Here is a 21,480-nt window from a genome sequence, read left to right on the forward strand (position 1 = left end):
GAATCTTGTTCTGACATACGGGATAGAAAGTGAACAGCATTCTCTGAATGTTGCTTTTGTCTGATCGTTTCTTAATAAGATGTATATGTACAATAATGGATTACACATTAGTGAGGAACACATTTCACTACAGTAAATATCTTTTTGAAAGTGCTGTAACTCATTTTTAGGATATAATTCATTCACTGTTATCGTCAATGCCATGTACCAACACGGTGCAGAGCAGCTACTTGAACTTTACTCCCACAGAGGTCGATTAACTTGTTAATAGTTTTACATCTTCACTCTGTACGACTCTGGATACTGTAGCTCTTCTGGAATAGAAAACCTCAAATCAGAAGTACTTGACTTGATAGTTTCAAGTCTCAAATGTGCACCTTACAGTAGATCATTCGTAAGTTGGAGAGGAAAATGTCATATCACTGATTTACAAAATGATCATTTAACCTGGAAAAAAAGTTTGTTGCTCTATAAAAAAAAACCCCCTCCATAATTAATCACTGATTGAAGAAAACTGAAGCCAGGCTGACAAAGAGTCAATGTTCTGCAGAGCCAAGCATGTCTTTAACCTTAACTAGTAATGGCTTCAGCAGTTTCTTCACAAATAAAATTTTAACCTCTACAGAGAAAAATACTCGAAACCACCTCACAGACATAACATAACCACAGCTACTTTCAATAACATTGATATTTATTTACAGTTTCTCGCTGATTCGTTTTTTGGAGTTAACTTCAATAGTTACTTCTGCCAAACCATCAACATGTCTTTTACATAATAATAATAATACATTAGATTTCTATAGCACCTTTCAAGAAACCCAACATCCCATTCCTACAAGATTGCTCCACAAAGTCCTACCATCAACTAACATTTTCAACCTTAAATATGATCAATCTATTAATAGGGTACCACACGCCTTTAAGGTTGCAGTAATTAAAACATTACTTTAAATGCCTTCATTGACACTTATAACTATCTAGCATTTAGCTAATTGAAGTAATTTTTACCCGGGATATGTCCTTCAATGTGCAAATAAACAAATACAGGACTGTTCTTGCATATACACAATATCACTAAAGTTACAAAGATCCTGTCTCAGAGTGATACTAAAAACTAGTTTAAGCATTTATTATCTGTTGGACTATTGTAATTCATTATTATGAGGTTGTCCTAAAAGCTCCCTGAAAAGTTTTCAGCTGATCCAGTGCTGACAGGGACTAAAGACAGAATATATTTCTCTTGGCTTGGCTTCTCTTCATTGGCTCCCTCTTAAATCCAGAATCAGTGGAACCAGCTCCCAAATTAGATTTGGGAGACAGACATCCTTTCTCACCTCTTTTCACTCGCCATGCATTTATACACCACTCTGCATTTAATCATATTATTATTATTCCCTGTCTAAATATATTATTAATATAATATATATAGTATATATCTCTAACAATATATTAATATATTATAAATATATTATTAATCTCCGGCTCTCTTCCACACTGTCTTTTGTCCTGTTATCCTCCCCTCTCTGAGCCTGGTTTTGCCAGAGATTTCTTTCTGTTAAAGGGGAGATTTTCCTTCCCACTGTCGCCAAATGCTTCCTCATAGGTAGGTCAGTATGTGACTGTTTGTATGTGAATAACTTTATGCATTAACATGTAGTTTTTTTTAACTATGTATTTGTAAGTTTATATAAACATATATCGTATGTGGACAGTAAATGCATGTTTACATATTTTTTGTCATTTAGCAGTCCATTTCACTTTTACATTAATACCTTTAGTTTCTTGTTGTTTCCAGTTCAGATGGCAAAAACAATGCATACTCATAGGGAGAATGAAGCCATGCGATTGATAAGTGTGAATTTGATAATCCATGAAAATAATATGCATGCGTGGACTGTATCTTTACAAAAACTGTGACTTTGCATGTCTTTCATACACTCCACAGTCATGACACACTCCCAGCAGATGTTTTTAACTTTATTTTCAGAATGAGACCTTGTTACAGGCCTGTGTGGGTCTACACAGACTGGGACCTAAACTAAATTTCGACGGAGCCAGAAAATCAAAGGTGTTAAAAAGCAACGAATTGTTTCAGGGTCCTGCTGTTGCCCACACTCCATCAAGCTATCAGGACTTCAGAATGATGCCTTGTTGTCTTTAAACCATATGTACTTATCTTTGTATTCGCAAGCGCCTTTATTTGGTTTTGTTTCATGTTTTAGCTTTTTCATTCATTCCCTTTACAAAAGATGTCGATTCAGTGAGGCTAATTGATTAAATAGAGATCATATGGCATACTGGCAGGATGATTATAACTAAAACACCGTCTGAGAAAATGTTTTTAATACATTGAAATCAAGATAAAAAATTATATTAGCGAAACTGATATGGAATAATCTTGAAATAGAAAAATCTTTATTGTGGTCGATACAAGTACAATAAAATTTAGACTGTTTTTGCAGGATTGTGTTAGTCTGCCTGATGACAAAAGGTCAAATAGAGAGTGCCCTGGGTGTGAAGTGTCTGAAATAACGCTGCTGACCTTCTTACTCAGACATCCTTTAAGTGTGGGAGTTCCAAGGCCACCACACATTGTACAGTCTTCATACTTTGTTGTTCCTTCAGCTGAGCAGCTGTGCAGTGTCTGCACCCCATCATGATGTTGTTTGTGCAGATGCTCTCAGTGGTGGTTCAGCAGAAGTTCAGCACAGGTTTCTGGGAGAGCTGCACTTACTTCAGCTTCAGCTCCTTAGGAGGAACTGTCTTTGTTGGGCTTTTTTGACCAGGTTTAAGATTTGGAGCTCCATATGAATGGACAAGTTGAGTCCATGGAACTTTCGTTTATTCACACTATCTACTACTTTTTTGTCTATAGAAAGGAGGAGGTGGGCTGAGCTTCCTGTTCTTCTGAAGTCTATGATTAACACTTTGGTCTTGTTGGTGTTAAGCACCAGGCTGCTCTTCCCAATCAGCCAAGTGCATCTGCGAGCAGTTTGTCATTGCCAGTCACCAGGGCCCTATTCCAGAAGGCAGGTTTAGCTAACAACTCTGTTTCAGAAAGAGAGTTAACTTGGACTCTGAGCTCATTACTGAGGTAGCGAACTCTGTGAACCTTAGGTTGCTATCAAAGTGCACAGACGAGTGAATTAAAGTTGCAGAAGTTTGCATTTTTAGAAAGACTGAAACCCCAAATTTATCCTATTTTGCTACTTTGAACAGTTTTGCAGTCATTCAGTTGAAATTCATGTTGAAATGTGCTCAGCCATATAACATCAGTCAACATTTTGAAATTTATGGTGCTGAAATTCAGGGTCTGAGGCTCCACATATTTTCTACTGAAAATCACCAAAATCGGTCTCAGTGGCTCAACCGGAAAATATCATAGCCTCTGTAATGGGTCAGCAAACTGTCCAGTTGCATGGCTGGATGGATCCAAAAGGGACAAGGATCACAGATTCAGGTTTTCTGTATTTAAGCATTTTATTCTCACCCACAAATTTTATTATAGCCTTGAACAGATGGGAGAAGAGGGTGAACAGTAATGGGCAAAGAGGTGCACGTCCTCAGCTGACTTGCTGGTGGAAGTTTAAAACCTGTGACCGTAATGAGGAAACCTCAGGCTTTGTAGTTCTGCAGAAAGGGTGCGCTGCCGAGGAATCGAACCCGGGTCGCAAGAATGGGAATCTTGCATGATGCCACTACACTAGCAGCGCCTGTACTAGTGGGCCATAGCTATATAAAATAGCATGCATGAGGTACACCTGGAAGTTAGTGTTTGTCAGTTTGGTCAAATATATGACCACGGAATAAACTTGAGGTAGACAAGTGAAAATACATTTACATTTATGAAGAATGTCTTGTCTACATGAGTCTAAAACATGTAGGTAACATGTGCTGGAACACCTGCTCTGACTTTCTTAAACATTTCTCCTCTTGAATACCCCGACATTTTAATAAAATCACTTTGAAACAAAAAAAACCTGTGAATTTTTACAACACAATAAAAATGGATAATTAAAAATACAAAAGGATCCTGATAATAATGATAATAATAACTGCTTATAGTTACTATTTGGGCCTCTGTAGAATTGAAAGCACCCATCTTTCTATATTACACTAATTCAGACTCCATAGGCTACACCTCAGGCTTTAACCCTTGCTCTGGTTTCTGGTTTGCATTCCTGTATTTTTGCATTTAGCCATGTTATTTGTGGCTCATTAAATTATGATTTACAGTCAAGTGTGACAAATAATGTGGCCCAGAAGGGTTTTATATTCTGTTGTCCTATATACTGGTACGCCTTTTCAAATTTAAATAAATAAGAAATCCTGTTGGTGTTTTAGTGTTTTAGATCTGAGAGTGCATGATGAACTGAATTTTAATAACTGCTCAGTGGAAAATGTGATTGGTGTATGTTAGTGTTTGTCTTCATCTGTCAAAGCCGGGTCTGTTTGACTAGAATAACGAAAACATCTTTGCGACCCTGTACAGGGCCTTTAGCATGACTTTTCCAACTTCAGTTACTTGGTCATAATAATGCATGCATGCGAATTAAATGTAAATAATTTCCCCAACCAGGATAAACTTTTATAGATTATTTTTAAAACCAGAAAATTCAATTCAATTTTATTTATGCAGCGCCAAATCACAACAACAGTCACCTCAAGGCACTTTATACTGTAAGGTAGACCCTACAATAAATAAATAATATTTGAACAAATATAAATGTAATGGTGCACATAGTATGGGATTGGGATGCAATGTACAAGATAAAACTGAACAGAAGGAAATATGTGTTGTGTAGGAGTAGGTTTACCAGAAGAGGGAGGCATTTGTTAAGGTAGCGAGCATCAGTAGTCAGTAAAGGGGACATTGAAATGTAATTGGCTAGTAAGCATTAACTTTCAAGATTGACAGGATTAAAGAGCAAAAACAGAATTAAAACCTCACAAACAGGCTCATGTCTAAAATAAAGCGTCAATCATCCGTTTGAATTAGTCTGACTACAAAGAGCAACTTGCATCTTCTTCATCTGTCTTTAATTAATCACAAAACTCATCTTGTTTAATGACATGTGGTTTAAAGAGGTGAGGCTAATAGTATGTTGCTGTATTTATGGCAAACGGACGGCAGAGAGGAACAGCTGCTAAAGGAGCAATCCTGCTCTTCCACTTTTCTCCACATGGAAGCACTTTATGCCCGCAGTAACCCCGAACTCAAAAGCTGGCTCATGGTAGCTGCTGCGTGAAGTCTTCTCCGTGATGTTTCTTCTTTGTCAGTTTTAATTACCTCCTCTCCCACCAGCAGCTGCCTGCAAATTCAACAGAATAAAACTGAACAGACCCGATTAGACTAAAAGTTTTCCTCTGTTGGAGTTTGGCAGCTTTCCTGTGCGGCAACCTGATGTTAAGATGCGGAACTCAGGCAGATGTGCTCAGATGGGTGAAGCCAGAACAGCTGCTGTCCTGTCTAAATATCACTTACAGTCTTTCTGCAGGTAAAATGACACTGAAGAAACTGGGAAAAATACATGAATCTTGAGAATAGTGCACTTCACAAACAGCAATATGCAGTATTGGTCATGTGATAACACTGCTCTTTCACACTATCAGTGTTGCTGTAGGTTTAGGTTAGCCCTGTCCATGGACACGTCCTTTAAAACTGTCCACTTTGGCATGTTGACTGTCACTTCCTGCTTTTTTTCCTTTCTCCCAAAAGGATTACATCTTTATGGTTACTGTGAGTCATGCAGCTGTTATTTTCACTTCAATATTTAAATAATGTTTGGTTAAACTGGTGAGAAACTCGGTGCACACTTATTATACACCCAGCCTGAGTTTACACAGTAAACACAGCACAGATATTAAATTTGCTATGCAAAGCTAACAGAGCTTCAATAAAAGGGATTAATTTTGAAATGCTAATCTCTGGACTATTTCCAATTTGAAGTAAAAAACAAATTTTTTGTTTAATCACTTACTAAAGCTTTGTCAGTAATGGATTATATAAACATTTTCTCTGTTACTGGTCTCACTGCGCAGGATCATTTTGAAGCACGCTATAAAGAGCAAAGTGTCTTCTGGAGCTTGGTGGCGACTGCTCAGTGCCTGCTGACTGGGTAATATGTGTAAGCCCTACAGCTAAGGGTGATGCAGTGGGTAAAGTGATATTAGTGGGGCAACTAATGCCATCAGTGTTTCTTGATGTAGTGGATTACATTCCTTCTCCATGTGAATTAGATCCCTTTTAAGAGCCACATTTAGCTGTTGTGGTGAAGGAGAGTGCAGAGGGGTTTTTTGTGGTTTGAAGCTTTTTAGGAGCATCTGGTGCCTTTAAAAAAATCTTAGGACCTGCTTCATATCTATAAAAAAGTTCGCTTCTTGTACCTGCTGCAAAATTAAACTGTTCTCCTGCACGTGCTGGAACAATGGGAGCTGGAACAAAATGAACACTCAAGACCAACCGCGTCAGAAGACATTCATTATTCATGTTAATTGATTCTGGCAGTTTGGAGACAGTACCTTGTAATGCAACACCCATCCAGGACAGGAAGACGATAAACACACACAAATCTCATCTAGCATGAATACAGAGTAGCCTGCTTCCTTCTCATGTGACTCGTTCTTCTCACATCAACCTGGAACTGCGAGGCACCGTGTGAGCCGGAGTATATTGTTAACATTGGAGTGTGATTTGCATCGTCACTGTGCGTATGCATTAATGTTTATCAGCGAATTGGAAGGCAATCCTTATTTTCTGAGAAACTGAACAGAGTTTTTTCTTTTGATTTGAATTTGGAAAAAAAAAAGGACTAAACTATTAAAATGAACGAGAACGTTTTTCATGTGAGATCATTTCAAATAATCAGACCCTACTAAATTGACAGCACTCGCAGTGCATGCACTCGTTTGTTGGAAATGGGAAATGTGAAAAAAGAAGGTCACATGCATCTTGATGTAGATGGCAATGCACTCAACATCGTGCCGCAATTAAATTTTAATGAGGCCTCTCCATTCTACTCAACTGGAGATGCTACTGTGCAGACTCTCTCCTCTCCCTCCTTCCATGACTTCGCAGCACCCAGTAGCTTATTTCCACTGGTGTGCAGTGTCAAAACAGACCATATGTGAGGCCCATTGAAGAAGAATTCATCCATGATAGATCAGACTAATGTAGGATGAGATTTCTTTTGTATTGTCAATGTGAGATCCAGTACAGGTAATGGAAGATTTTCAGCCTATTTCTCAGTCACTGAGAAAATGTGGAATACAAATGAAGGCAAAAAATATTCACATTCACCTGCGTCATGATTTTCAAATCCACTCCTGCTTCTGTTTCCTGTAGCTCGCTTTCATGACATTGTTTTAGTCTACAGTGTTTCGCCTTACACTAATACATATGAATACATTAAATCTCTGCCTCGCATATAGATCATCAAACATCTCCGCCTGTGGCCAATTGTATTTAAACATGGTGAGTGATGCATAATTACATATTTGCCTTGTGCTAATGTGCAGCAGTGTCCTCGTGCTAATTATGTGTCAGAGGAGCATTTGACACAGATCTTATCATCTGTGCAGGTTGTGGGAATGACTTTCAGAGGCTCACAATGTGGGTCAGTGGATGACAGTTTCTACTGCAGATGAATTAAACTCACCTTAAGACAGATAAAACCTTTTGTAGCACTTGCACAGATTACACATTTCCTCTTTTCTCTCTTGTTTCTTCTTTTCATCCATTGTCCTTTCGCGTTTTCAGTCTTAGACTGTGAAGCAGTTTGTGATGGAAGTTTTATGAGACCAGGTTTCTCTCTGAAGTTTATAATTCAGCAGTTTTATTTATCACCTTCCTGTGCCTGCTCTCATCTCCTGATAAGAAACACAGTGAGGTTGTGCACTATAAATCCCAGCACAGACAGCAAGTAACCAGGCTGTCCTCGAGACCTTGATGGAGGCAAAACAGAAGATTTCGACGAGCCTGACCCTTTGAGGCACAAATTGTGAGGCTTCACTACACAGAGGGGTCAGTACCAACACACACACACACACACACACACACAAACTCCACTGCACTCTGAACATACATTCAAGTCTCTGTTTGGTGACTTTGGTGGTCACCCTGAACTTTCCTTTAGCAAACTAGCTGGCTGGATTCCATCAAGCTTAGGTACAGTCGATGTGTTCATGTTTACCTCAGGATAATAATATTACCTCTAGCTTTACTATCACCGATAATACAACACACTGCTTTTCATTCATCAATAAGCAACAGAAAATAGGATAGCAGTCCTATTAGCCTCAGCTTTACTTTGTATTTTAAACTAATTAGCAACTGCTGCCATGCTGCCAAGTATTAGTTTTTTGGTTTTTATCTGTATGCAAGCAGTAACAGCACAGGCATTTAGTCTTCTCATCCCTGAAACAAATCAACACTTGTAGTTGCAAGTCTCCCAGTGCTCTAACTGTTGGGGTTTTCTATATAATGTTGTGGTTTGAGGGGTGGTGTTAAACATTTGCACGCCCCAAAAGTTGGATGTCAAGTACAAGAGAAAAAGGAATTCTGGAGTAAGCTGGCTGAAGTGGCAGAGAGTCCTCCCAGGGGGAAAGAGTGATGATTGGAATAAGGGTGATGAGGAGGTGTTGGGTGGGTGTGGTGTTAAGGAGAGAAATGCAGAGGTTCTTTGCGATCTGAAAGAGATACAAGACTGAAAGGTGGTGTCAGGAGAGAAGGTGGCAAGGTGGCATTGGATGGTTGGCTGTAGGATTGTTTTGGAAATCAAGAAGAGGAAGCAAGTTAAGGTGGAGGTAAGGACCAAATGCTGGAAGTTTGTTGTGTGGATTTCTGGTTCTTGGTGGTGTTGAAGAGTAGCCTGATGACTGGGAAACTGCCAAGAATGTGATTGGTATATCCTCTGGACACTTGGAGAATTGGTGGTGGAAGGAGGAAGTACAGGTAAGTATTAAAAGGAAGTGATTAGCAAAGAAAAAGTGGGATAGTCTGGAGGTGAAGAAAGTAGACATGAGGAGGCTAGGCATATGGCAAAAAGAGATGTGGCAAAGGCGCGCCAAAAGGTTTATAGTGAATTGCTTCAGAGGGTGGACACTAAAGAAGGAGAAAAGGGGCTTGTATCGACCGGGTAAGCAAAGAAATGGAGCTGGAGAGAAGAAGAATAAAAGTTGGTGGGAAGCAAGACAGAGTACATAATGTGTGAATGAGAGAGAGACAGGTGCAAGGACAGGATGAGCTGCAAGGAGCAGAGATAGTGAATGTAGGCGAGTTTAAATACCAGGGGTCAGCCATCAAAAGTAATGGACGGTGCAGAAGGGTGGTGAAGAGGAGAGTGCAGGCAGGGTTGAGCGGGTGGAAACGAGTGTCTGGGGTAATCTGTGACAGAAGCATAGCAGCGAGAGTGAAAAGGAACATTTGCAACATGGTAGTGAGGCCTGCTATGATGTAGCAGATGTGGACTGGAGATGGTGGCACTGACAAAAAGACAGGAGGCCGATACTCGAGGTGGCAGAGCTGGAGATGTTATGATTTTCACCGGGAGCGACCAGGATGGACGAGATTAGAAATGAATATATCAGCGGGACAGCTCAGGTGGAGTGATTTGGGAAGAAAGTTAGAGAGGCAAGGCTGAGATGGTTTGGACATGTGCAGAGGAGGAATAGTGGATAACGAAGGGTGTTGAAGATGGAGCTGCCAGGCAGGAGGAAAAGAGGAAGTGCACATAGAAGATTCATGGATGCAGTGAAGGAGGACATGCAGAGGGTTGTAGTGACAGAAGAGGAAGCCAGAGATAGGGTGATGATCTGCTGTGGTGACACCTGAAGGGACCAGCTGAAATAAAAAAGAAGAAAAGCAAGAAGAAGAAGCACATTTGCACTAATTAGATATATAACTGAACTAAAGTAAAAAAGCTACGCTGGACTCGGGTCAGCTGCGATTGGCAGTTTGTTGCTTCCTAATGAAAGTACATTTTGTAATATGACAAAAGCACAATCACAACCATATAACTCAGTCATAGATAACAAGCTCCTACCCTGGTGTACCGTGCTTTGACAATCTAGCTTTGCTACTTTCAGTGTACTGCAGCTAGTAATGTCAAAATTATTTCCATCTCTGACAGCAGTGTCTGTGTTTTGGTCCAATTTAATGTCCGTGTATGAAAACGGCACTCTGTCAACCACAGCTGTGAAGCAAAGCATCTTAAAGCAACATAATAAATCATTACGTATCTTGCACACAGATGTTTCACCAGTTTGTCTCACAGACGCTCTTTACTTTTTTGCAGAAATGTGATAGTCTCGCACTGAAGCACCCTTTGTGATATGATTGACATTTAAAGACAGCCACTTGTTCCTGTCATACAGGCTGTATGACAGGAACAGGAGGGCATCGTGCACAATTTCTTTAGTGTGCCAAGAAAGAAAAAAATAAAACGGTTTCAGCTAAATTACTCCTTAAAAATCACTGCAGTGCAGAGCGATTAGTCAGTTATAATTTTTCCGGTATCAAGAACTTTTGTAATTTGCATGACTTCTTAATGTTTTTTCAAAGTTTAGTCCTCATTTGCATAATTTTCATTATCCCATAAGAAGTGGCCCCAGCTTCATAAAGCTGCTCTCCATTCCTGCTTGTAGCAGTTAGTTCTAGCTGTGTTGTAGAAAATTTGTCAGCTCAGCTAATTTTACAAGAAAAATCAGCATTGTAGTTTTTATGAGGGAAAAATTCCATATCAAGAAAGTCTTACCGATGCATCTGTAGTTATTTGTGCAGTATGTTTTTATCTTTTATACCTCTCACTTGTGGATATCCCTCATCTTTCTTCAGTGAACGTGACACGAACATGAATTTTACTTTAAAAACTGCAGTGGATTTTCTCTGAATCATGACCAGCTGCCAATGAAAACACTACACAGCAACAGCCAGTTTTATTGTTATGTGTCTGAAAAGCGTTATCTGTCCTAAAGCATTGCCATTTTAATTTACCAGTACTTATTCCAGAGTGTTTGCATAGCTGTAACAATGGCAGTGCTGATCTGATGACACAGCTGTAGCCTCCTATCTACTTTATGCTGTCTCTTCTCGCCTGTAGGAGGTAAAGAAACAGGCAGCCATTGGTAGATAAACATGCAAGCATGACTGTTTTCTCACCGGTGGAAAACTGGACTGAAAAATGGAAATTATTATCACAGTAACAGAACAAAAAGTCACCAACCGCCTGTTCAACCGTATAAGAATAACAACCAATGGACACGTTTCATTAACATGCTGAGTAAACTAAGCATGGGCCAGAGTGTGGCCCCTCGAATAAACTGAGAAATAAACCATAAAGACAAGCTTAGATTGAATTACATTTACAGAGGTCCTGTTATAGACTAACATGTCACGTGTTGTATAAAGCTGGGGTCGGCAACCCTGATCACTTGTGTGCCACAGCTGGCTCGCGAAGGGTTAACTGATGGCACGACACGCAGGGAATTAATCTGAGAAGGTGCATTAAAATAAATGGCTGGGCCACTGGTGCACATCGCAAATTAGCTCGCATAGACACATTAGTTGTGCCGCTTCTTAAAACGGTATCTTAGCTAAAAAACCCAACTACTGGATTCCACTTGTAATTGGCTAAAAATCATTTAGCCTACCGGTGAGAGAGATGTTGCTAGCTGACAGTTTTTTAAGTGTTGTTGAAATTTCCACGTTCCGCTACTTCAAATGCTTCAGGAGCTGCCCGCTCAGCGCAGGACCAGCACCTCGGACATACACACAAATACAATACTGCACTATATGCCAACATCTGCGAACAAATATAGTTCTATAAAGTTGTTCTATATAGTGTGTAACTGTTCACATAGAGCGTTATTAAATGTATTGCTAATGCAATGGTTGATATGGCACATTGAGATGGCACTCATCATCAGAAAGGTTGCCGACCCCTGGTATAAAGGCTTCCATTAGGTGATCTTTACCAATAAAACTAATATCAATTAGTCACTTTCTCTTGCAATAGTCAAAGTATTGAAATTTAAAGCTCTTGTCAAAATTTTCCATCCACTTGTTATGGGCATAAAAGTCATGATAATTTGGGGCTTTGAACTCTTCATTTTCCATGGTGGAATGATTGTACAGAGTACATTTTTAATTACTTGGATCCACAGTTTTGAATTTATTTTGGATTTTGTGTGAAAACGATACATGCAGACTCAAATATATACATACACTCCCACTAATATTTGGTTAAATTTTCCCTAGCAAGTGTCTTGGTTTCCTTGCACAGACACCTTTTAAGCACAGCCCACATATTTGCAATAGGCTTACAGTCAGGGTTTTATGAAATCCATTCCCAGAAATTTCATAGTTATCTGAAACTACTATGCTTAAAATGCCTTTATGTTCTAGATAAGAAATTAAGTAAGAGAAGCTTAAAGTTCTTTTCTTTTCAAACCCAGGAGGCAACCAAAAGCTCATTAATGACCAGCTACATTTTTATTACTATATTAAGGCTAACTTTTTATAAAGGTGCAATCCATTCTACCTCAGTGATCCAAATATTTCCCACAAGTCCTGGTAGAACGTGATATATTTTTAATCCACTACTAAAAGTAAAATGGCAGAATGTAAACAGCGACCACGATTTACGCCAGCCGTCTCTGATTTTGGATTACCTCTTAAAAAGTCACGACAGGTTTGCTTTCAGTGTAACTCTGAAAGATACAATGTGTGCACCCTCTGAAAAGTGCACAGACTCAGATTTGTCAAACGTATGCCTTGGCTCCGTGATAGATTGTAAGTGAAAAAGCTGAGCTTTCATTTGGCTGTCAGGAGGAGCTGCCAGCTTCAGCAGTTCTATAACCTTTTAAAAAATGAACGGCTTTATGGTAATGGCTAAAAAAGTCGTAAATAACAAAAATGAAGTGTTGCAAGTGTTTCAGCCAAAGCAATCAGTTGTATTCAAATCAGGTGGGGTAAGAGCACAGTCACATTATAATTGTTGAGTCTTTCCGTGACGCTTTTCAGAATTTCATCCTGCTCAAGGATGCGTTTTACAATGTCTTTGTTGAAGAATGTATAATTTGCATTTAATTTAAATTTAGATGCTTACACTTCTTTTGCCTCATCTCTGAATCTGTTGTACAATTAACTCCACTGGAGTTTGTGAAAAACAGTCCTCAACACAGCAAGTGAGCCTGTTTGCAATAATTTAAAGTTAGAGCTGATCGAGTGGGAGTCAATTTGCATATAAAGATTCAAAACTGGCAAATGTTACTTGGAAAATATAGTTCCAAAATCTTGTGTTTCCTCATTCATCAACTTTATTACATTACCTTTAACATTAATCAGCTTAACAGACCTTTTTTTGCGGATGGAGGATGTGTCAAAAATATATAATATATAAAATCAGCTCGCTTCTGTTCTGTCTTTGTGGCTCTCTGTTTTACGCTACTTAATATAAGTGAACTAACATTGGAAGACATAGTACATGAATCTTTTATGACCCTGAGACAGCAGATAAAGTGGAAGACAAAAGAAGCTCTGCTCACAGTGCACTCCGGACGCCGAGATCAATCAAATGTCAGTCAGACAGACTCACCTCTGTGTGGAATCTTAATCTGAGAGAGTGTGCCTTTGAGGCGAGCCTCAACTTTTAAAGAGCTGTTGTTCTATGCAAAGGGATATAAACTATATATAAACTATGTCAGATGACAGTGTGAGAAGCTGTTTTGCTGCACTGAAGATTTAACACTTATACTGCGCAAAGTGTTGCTATATTGATGTACTTGTGTACTCGTATTTCTAACCTGACTCCTAAAAGTACATTTTTACAGAATGATTATCATAGTGAGTGTATCTATCTGTCTATGTCTGTTCCCCAACTCTTCCTAGACACTCAAATCTTTACAAATTATATACATATTATCCATAGTAGCTGATCTCAAAACATTACGTGTACGTTACATACTTTTTGCCAAGCACTTTTTAGTGCAGTGGCACTTTGGGGTCACTGGAATGTGTCGCATATATATATATATATATATATATATATATATATATATATATATATATATATATAGCTCTGAGCACATACAAGCTCTGAGCACAAGATCCATAGAGGCTGGGGTCTATCACACCAGGCAAGACCCCAGGTGCAGGCTGTGTAAAGATGCCCCAGAGACAATCCAGCACATAACAGCAGGGTGCAAGATGCTAGCAGGCAAGGCATACATGGAACGCCATAACCAAGTGGCCGGCATAGTGTACAGGAACATCTGTGCGGAGTATAACCTGGAAGTCCCGAGGTCAAAATGGGAGATGCCCCCAAGGGTGGTGGAGAATGACCGAGCTAAGATCCTGTGGGACTTCCAGATACAGACGGACAAAATGGTGGTGGCTAACCAACCGGACATAGTGGTGGTAGACAAACAGAAGAAGACGGCCGTAGTGATCGATGTAGCGGTTCCGAATGACAGCAATATCAGGAAGAAGGAACACGAGAAGCTGGAGAAATACCAAGGGCTCAGAGAAGAGCTCGAGAGGATGTGGAGGGTGAAGGTAACGGTGGTCCCCGTGGTAATCGGAGCACTAGGTGCGGTGACTCCCAAGCTAGGCGAGTGGCTCCAGCAGATCCCGGGAACAACATCGGAGATCTCTGTCCAGAAGAGCGCAGTCCTGGGAACAGCTAAGATACTGCGCAGGACCCTCAAGCTCCCAGGCCTCTGGTAGAGGACCCGAGCTTGAAGGATAAACCGCCCGCAGGGGCGTGCTGGGTGTTTTTCTATATATATATATATATATATATATATATATATATATATATATATATATATATATATATATATATATATATATATATATATATATATATATATATATATATATATGGGATCAACACTAATGATGGGATCGGCACTGGGATCAACACTAATGATGTTGAAGACACATCGCAAGTCTACTGGCTGAAAATGAGGAGCACGTATAGTGTGATTCACATTTAACTTTTTGAATGTAAAAGCATACAGGCACTCACAGAGCATTTCACGTAGCCCTACTTGACAATATGAATGCGCTTATGTGCCAAAAATAGCATGAGCAATCTAAGCCAACAGGCACAGTAGAAAGACTGTAGAGTTCAGACCTGCACAAAATATGCTATGAGATGTTGGATGAAAAGAGCAGGTATACACAGACAGCAGATGATTGAGGGTGTGGGTGTGACAGACATGTGACTGGACAGAACATGTGGAGGATGGATGGGGTGATAAGGGGAGGTAGGTGTGAAGAGTGGAACATAAAAAGAGGCTCAGAGTAAAACTGACATGTGCTATCTCTGCAGTGAAAGATAGCCTTATTGTTTTAGACAAACTGGAAATCCAATTGTTTTGTGTTTTGTAAAGCGCCCTTATGGTGGAGCCTCAGATAAATCAGCTACAGCTGCAGAAGCAGGTGTAGCTGATAGCGTTGGTATCAATCCGGTGCTTTTAACCTATAAAGGCAGCTTACACATGGGAGAGCAGTGTGCCATGATTTATGAGATGAATTGTCATCAATTTGCATAATCTCAACACTAAATCAGTGTCATTCTTACTCTCCACAATAAATAGTTAACACAACAAAACACAACTTTCAGCTTTTCATGTATTTTGAAACTGGATTTTTCCCCCCCCCCTAGACCTGGAATGTAAATGTGCTTGTCTCCAAATCACTCTGGGTTCAACTTTGGTTGATGTGCTATAAGCTATAAATTAGGGATGGGCGAACTCCAGGCCTCAAGGGCCGGTGTGCTGCAGGTTTTATCCAACACAGCTGATTTAAATGGCTAAATTCCTCCTCAACATGTCTTGAAGTTCTCCAGAGGCTGGGTAATGAACTCATCATTTGATTCACATCTGATTCAGGTGTGTTGACCCAGGGTGAGATCTAATACCTGCAGGACACCAGCCCTTGAGGTCTTGAGTTCCCCACCCCTGCTATAAATAAAATAGGTGTGACAGTCAACACAGTTCGAATGGTTCAGACATTTTTCATCGTCCATATTTGTGGTATATTTTTGCCATTTCCAAAAAATGTTATTTATTTAACACAATCAATACTACTGATACCATGTTTATACATATATATGGATCGATTCATATTGGACTGATATATTGTTAAGTACAAAGCTGTATGTTCTTCACCTTCAGATGTTTTGTCGTTGCAACATTATGGTTGCTGTTCAGGCTCGGTTTCATTTTAACTCGAGCATCTGCACCCTGCCACAGACGTCCTTTTCGGCAACATTAACCAACTCCTTCAATCTTTCTTTTTTACTTGCTCTTGATAAATCTGTCTCTGTGCATCTTATAAATATAATACAGAAAAGCTTCCAGGCATATTAATTTGTAAAGCTTGCTGCAGCCAGGCCTGTATCAGACAAGTCCCAGGGTGCCTTGTGTGAAAATTAGCATTTGATTATTTCCCTTTGCTCTCTTCTTCCATTAGCAACACAACTTTACTGTTCTCAAGGACTGAGAATGCAAATTAGCTATGTAACTAACAAACTGTTATCAGTCTGAATGGTCTCTGTGGGTTTTGCCATCTTTTATGCGGCGGCGAAAACACTCTTCATTTGTGCAAATTGTATTATGTTCAGTAATTGTGGGAAATAACTGGTGGCAAAACCTCTGAAAAAGAAAATTATGTTGTCGGACTGAAGAAAGAAATGTGTTTTGAACGCCTTCATCCACAGGAAGACCTCCCCTCCACCCACTATCTCTGTCCACACAGAGCTGTCAGTCAGTTTATATCTCTTTCTAGTGCCTGAGGTTGATATCAGATACAGAGAGCAGCGCATTAAAGTGATGCCGCTACCCTCCTTTTCCAAAAGTTAAAATGAGAAACAGACTTGGAATACAAATAGCCACAGATCAAATGAATGGTAGGGATTTTGAGCTCCTTATCTCACTCAGTCAGTCATTTTGGAGCCCAGACACCAAAAGGAGAGACTATGGGCTCAGAGGTTTTCTCAGCAAGCCCTCTGGCTGCAGCGCAAACAGGGACATCTTACACACATATCGCATTCAATTTTGCCTTCAACATTGTTATTATATTTTTGACAGTTTCTTCAAAGAAGCTATTTTTCTGCTCGTGCTTTTGCTACTGATACCATATTTTTGCCATATTTCGGCCTCCCTTTGCTTTTGGGAAATCCAGAGAAAAGTTGAGCCCCTGAGACTTCACTTTGTGCATCATTTGTAAGAAAGGATTTTGATTTTTAAGACAGGGCGTTAAGCCTGCTAATCCCCAATTTATGCTGCCGTTGCTCTGGAGCGGTTCCTGACAGGTATTAAAAGTAGGACTGGTGTTTGAAGTTCTTTTCAGCAGCTTCAGTGAGTCCACATTTCAGTGGTGAGGTTAGTTTAGACTTTGAGTGTTTGAGCCACAAAAACACACTCAGAAATCTCCTCAGCTGCGATGTGTTTAATCAGCCTTTGAATGAAATTTTTTTTAAAAAAAACCAAAGAACAAAAAAAAGCTTTTAATTTCCATAGAATTTAGTCACGGGATGGGGCAATGGTGCTCAGCAAGTGGGGTTTGATCGAGAAGGTTGCTGCTGCTTGTCAGAAATATGATTAAGCTCTGAAATAGTCTCTGCTGACTGAACGACCCTTGTTGAGTGTTCACCAAAAGCAACTCACATTTCAGCCCTGCTCCTTGGGTTCAACAGTTGAAGAAATGAAAAGAGAAAACGATCGCTTTTGAACTGCCTATATTTAATACCACATTCAAATTCTTGGGTATGTGTGTGTGTGTGTGCATGCGTGTGTTTCTCTTCTTTTCAGCAGTGAACGTGCACGATATCGCTCTGCACAGAATGAATGACTGAATAGCATCTGTGCATGCTGACAAATGGGCTATAAAACCACGTTTCCTTTACATTTCAGTCCGTTACCAGTCCCATTATTGTCTTTTTGAGTTTTGACAGTTAATAATGTCCCTTTTGATCCAAATTTGTTTTCTGATTTGAATCAATAAAGTTTATCAGAGTACTCATCACAGTACAGGGACACAAATACACAGCACAAAATCAAATAGCTTTTTTGTACCACGCTTAAATATATTTCGACACACTCAAATATCTTCTTTCTTCATTTATTTGGCAATATTGTCTCTCATAAAACCTCTCTGAGAGGTAATTACATTAACTATAAAAGAAGATGTAATATGAAGTTTCTATTGCCAAGTTGTTCATAATGACAATAACGCCCCCTCCCCCGCAGCTTTGTATAACGTTTTAGGAGAAACATCACAATGATTTGTGTGTGTGAGTGTGTGTACACACACGTGTGTGCATTTTTCCTTTGGTTTTGTAATAAAGGAATATTAGAAAACTTATAGAAAAACAACATTTTAAAAGGAATGGAAAATAAACTCTGGACTTAAAATTGGTGCTCAAAGAAACACATAAATACCTCTGTGAGTATAGAATTATCTCCATCTTCCGGACTGATTCTAGCTCTGTGTTGCTGTAGTATGCCCTTTGGAGCAATAAATGCAACCAAGCTATCATATTTTAGTTTCGTGGTTTATCATTGCTATTATCATTATTATTTATCATTAGATCCCAGTTACAAGGAAAGTCTAAAGCAAGTGAAGAAAGGAAAGGAAGTCTGGACCGGCTTTCCATCTGAAGGTCAGAGTCTGGTCCTTTTCTCTAATAGGTTAATAGAAGCTGATAGAGATCGGTGTTGAAGAGACTGGCCTAGCTCTAACTGCCTGTGTCTAAATGCCAATCCCACTAAAACTCTAATGATGCAACTTACTAGCAAACCTTGAGTGCAATCAGCTGCCACACCTGCTAACAGTAGCTCTCCTCATTGATCCTTGCACTTGGAAAAATTGCTAGGTTAAACGTTAGTGACCAGGAAATAGCCCCCAAGGATGTGTTCAATTCAAGGGCTGGAACAACCCATTAAAACTATTTGAGAGATGTAACATATAAAAAGTTTTACCTTTGTCCACAATGTTAGACTTTAAAAGCAAATGGATATTATATTTAAGCAGTTTAGCAAGGGTAAAGCAACTAGCTCGAACAAATGATAGGAATCATGACATGTGACATTCACTCATAGAAAACCTATCATTTCCTTTGCTTGTAGCTAAATACAACCGTGCTATTTTATCTTGGTTTAACGGTCTATCTTTGCTAACATTCTCCAAGTAGCACTAGAACAATCATATAGCTAAAATTATATAATATATAGTCAATAGAATTTTATTAGATTAGATACATTTCTTAAAGTAATGGCAGTCCTAGATAATTTTTTTAAAAGAAGGAAAATAAATATGTTGGTGTTGCCATATATAATTTGGTCCATTTGTTTTTGGACAATGGTAGCTTTGCCTTCACACACCACCACAGTGGAATTTAAATCAAGCGGTCAATATGTGATCGAAGTGCAGATTTTCAGCTTTGATTAAAGGGATTCAACAAAAATGTTGTATCATCTGTTTAGCAGTTACAGTCATTTTTCAACATGGTCCACAGTTTTCAGAGGATCAAAATAAAACAAACAACCTAAAATAATTTCAAATATCATTGTTTTTAATAATGTGATGAATACTATGATGACCCTACCCACTCAGCCTTCTCTGTTCTGCCTCTTTCTGGTCTTGTGTTGAAGGCAGCAGGTTGTGATAGGCAGATACAGTGGGGCAAAAAAAGTATTTAGTCAGCCGCCGATTGTGCAAGTTCCCCCACTTAAAATGATGACAGAGGTCAGTAATTTGCACCAGAGGTACACTTCAACTGTGAGAGACAGAATGTGAAAAAAAAAAATCCATGAATCCACATGGTAGGATTTGTAAAGAATTTATTCGTAAATCAGGGTGGAAAATAAGTATTTGGTCAATAACAAAAATACAACCCAATACTTTGTAACATAACCTTTGTTGGCAATAACAGAGGTCAAACGTTTACTATAGGTCTTTACCAGGTTTGCACACACAGTAGCTGGTATTTTGGCCCATTCCTCCATGCAGATCTTCTCGAGAGCAGTGATGTTTTGGGGCTGTCGCCGAGCAACACGGACTTTCAACTCCCGCCACAGATTGTCTATGGGGTTGAGGTCTGGAGACTGGCTAGGCCACTCCAGGACTTTCAAATGCTTCTTACGGAGCCACTCCTTTGTTGCCCGGGCGGTGTGTTTTGGATCATTGTCATGTTGGAAGACCCAGCCTCGTTTCATCTTCAAAGTTCTCACTGATGGAAGGAGGTTTTGGCTCAAAATCTCACGATACATGGCCCCATTCATTCTGTCCTTAACACGGATCAGTCGTCCTGTCCCCTTGGCAGAAAAACAGCCCCATAGCATGATGTTTCCACCCCCATGCTTCACAGTAGGTATGGTGTTCTTGGGATGCAACTCAGTATTCTTCTTCCTCCAAACACGACGAGTTGAGTTTATACCAAAAAGTTCTACTTTGGTTTCATCTGACCACATGACATTCTCCCAATCCTCTGCTGTATCATCCATGTGCTCTCTGGCAAACTTCAGACGGGCCTGGACATGCACTGGCTTCAGCAGCGGAACACGTCTGGCACTGCGGGATTTGATTCCCTGCCGTTGTAGTGTGTTACTGATGGTGACCTTTGTTACTTTGGTCCCAGCTCTCTGCAGGTCATTCACCAGGTCCCCCCGTGTGGTTCTGGGATCTTTGCTCACCGTTCTCATGATCATTTTGACCCCACGGGATGAGATCTTGCGTGGAGCCCCAGATCGAGGGAGATTATCAGTGGTCTTGTATGTCTTCCATTTTCTGATGATTGCTCCCACAGTTGATTTTTTCACACCAAGCTGCTTGCCTATTGTAGATTCACTCTTCCCAGTCTGGTGCAGGTCTACAATACTTTTCCTGGTGTCCTTCGAAAGCTCTTTGGTCTTGGCCATGGCGGAGTTTGGAGTCTGACTGTTTGAGGCTGTGGACAGGTGTCTTTTATACAGATGATGAGTTCAAACAGGTGCCATTCATACAGGTAACGAGTGGGGGACAGAAAAGCTTCTTACAGAAGACGTTACAGGTCTGTGAGAGCCAGAGATTTTCCTTGCTTGAGGTGACCAAATACTTATTTTCCACCCTAATTTACGAATAAATTCTTTACAAATCCTACCATGTGGATTCATGGATTTTTTTTTCACATTCTGTCTCTCACAGTTGAAGTGTACCTCTGGTGCAAATTACTGACTTCTGTCATCATTTTAAGTGGGGGAACTTGCACAATCGGTGGCTGACTAAATACTTTTTTGCCCCACTGTATTGAGAGACGGCACATCTGTTGGCACTTGGCTAATGGTTGGCTAGTGGTTTAATGTTTAATGTTTTCACTTCTTTCCAGCAGGCAGGAGAACAGCTGGTTTGGGTTTGGCTTTGGATTAACTTCACTTTTCTTTTAGAGACCTTTGCAACATACGTGAATTCACACTCTTCACGTGACTGATCTG

The 21,480-nt window shown here is 39.8% G+C and overlaps 1 non-coding gene across 1 annotated transcript; it reads right to left on the reverse strand.

Moving 5' to 3' along the window:
- Positions 1-3,642: 3,642 nt before the first annotated feature.
- trnag-ccc (transfer RNA glycine (anticodon CCC)) lies at positions 3,643-3,713 on the reverse strand. The gene has a single exon. It is a non-coding gene; the product is annotated as a tRNA-Gly (tRNA).
- Between the last annotated feature and the right edge of the window lie 17,767 nt (positions 3,714-21,480).

This window comes from Astatotilapia calliptera, chromosome 1 (genome assembly GCF_900246225.1).
Source record: "Astatotilapia calliptera chromosome 1, fAstCal1.2, whole genome shotgun sequence".
Lineage (NCBI taxonomy): Eukaryota > Metazoa > Chordata > Actinopteri > Cichliformes > Cichlidae > Astatotilapia > Astatotilapia calliptera.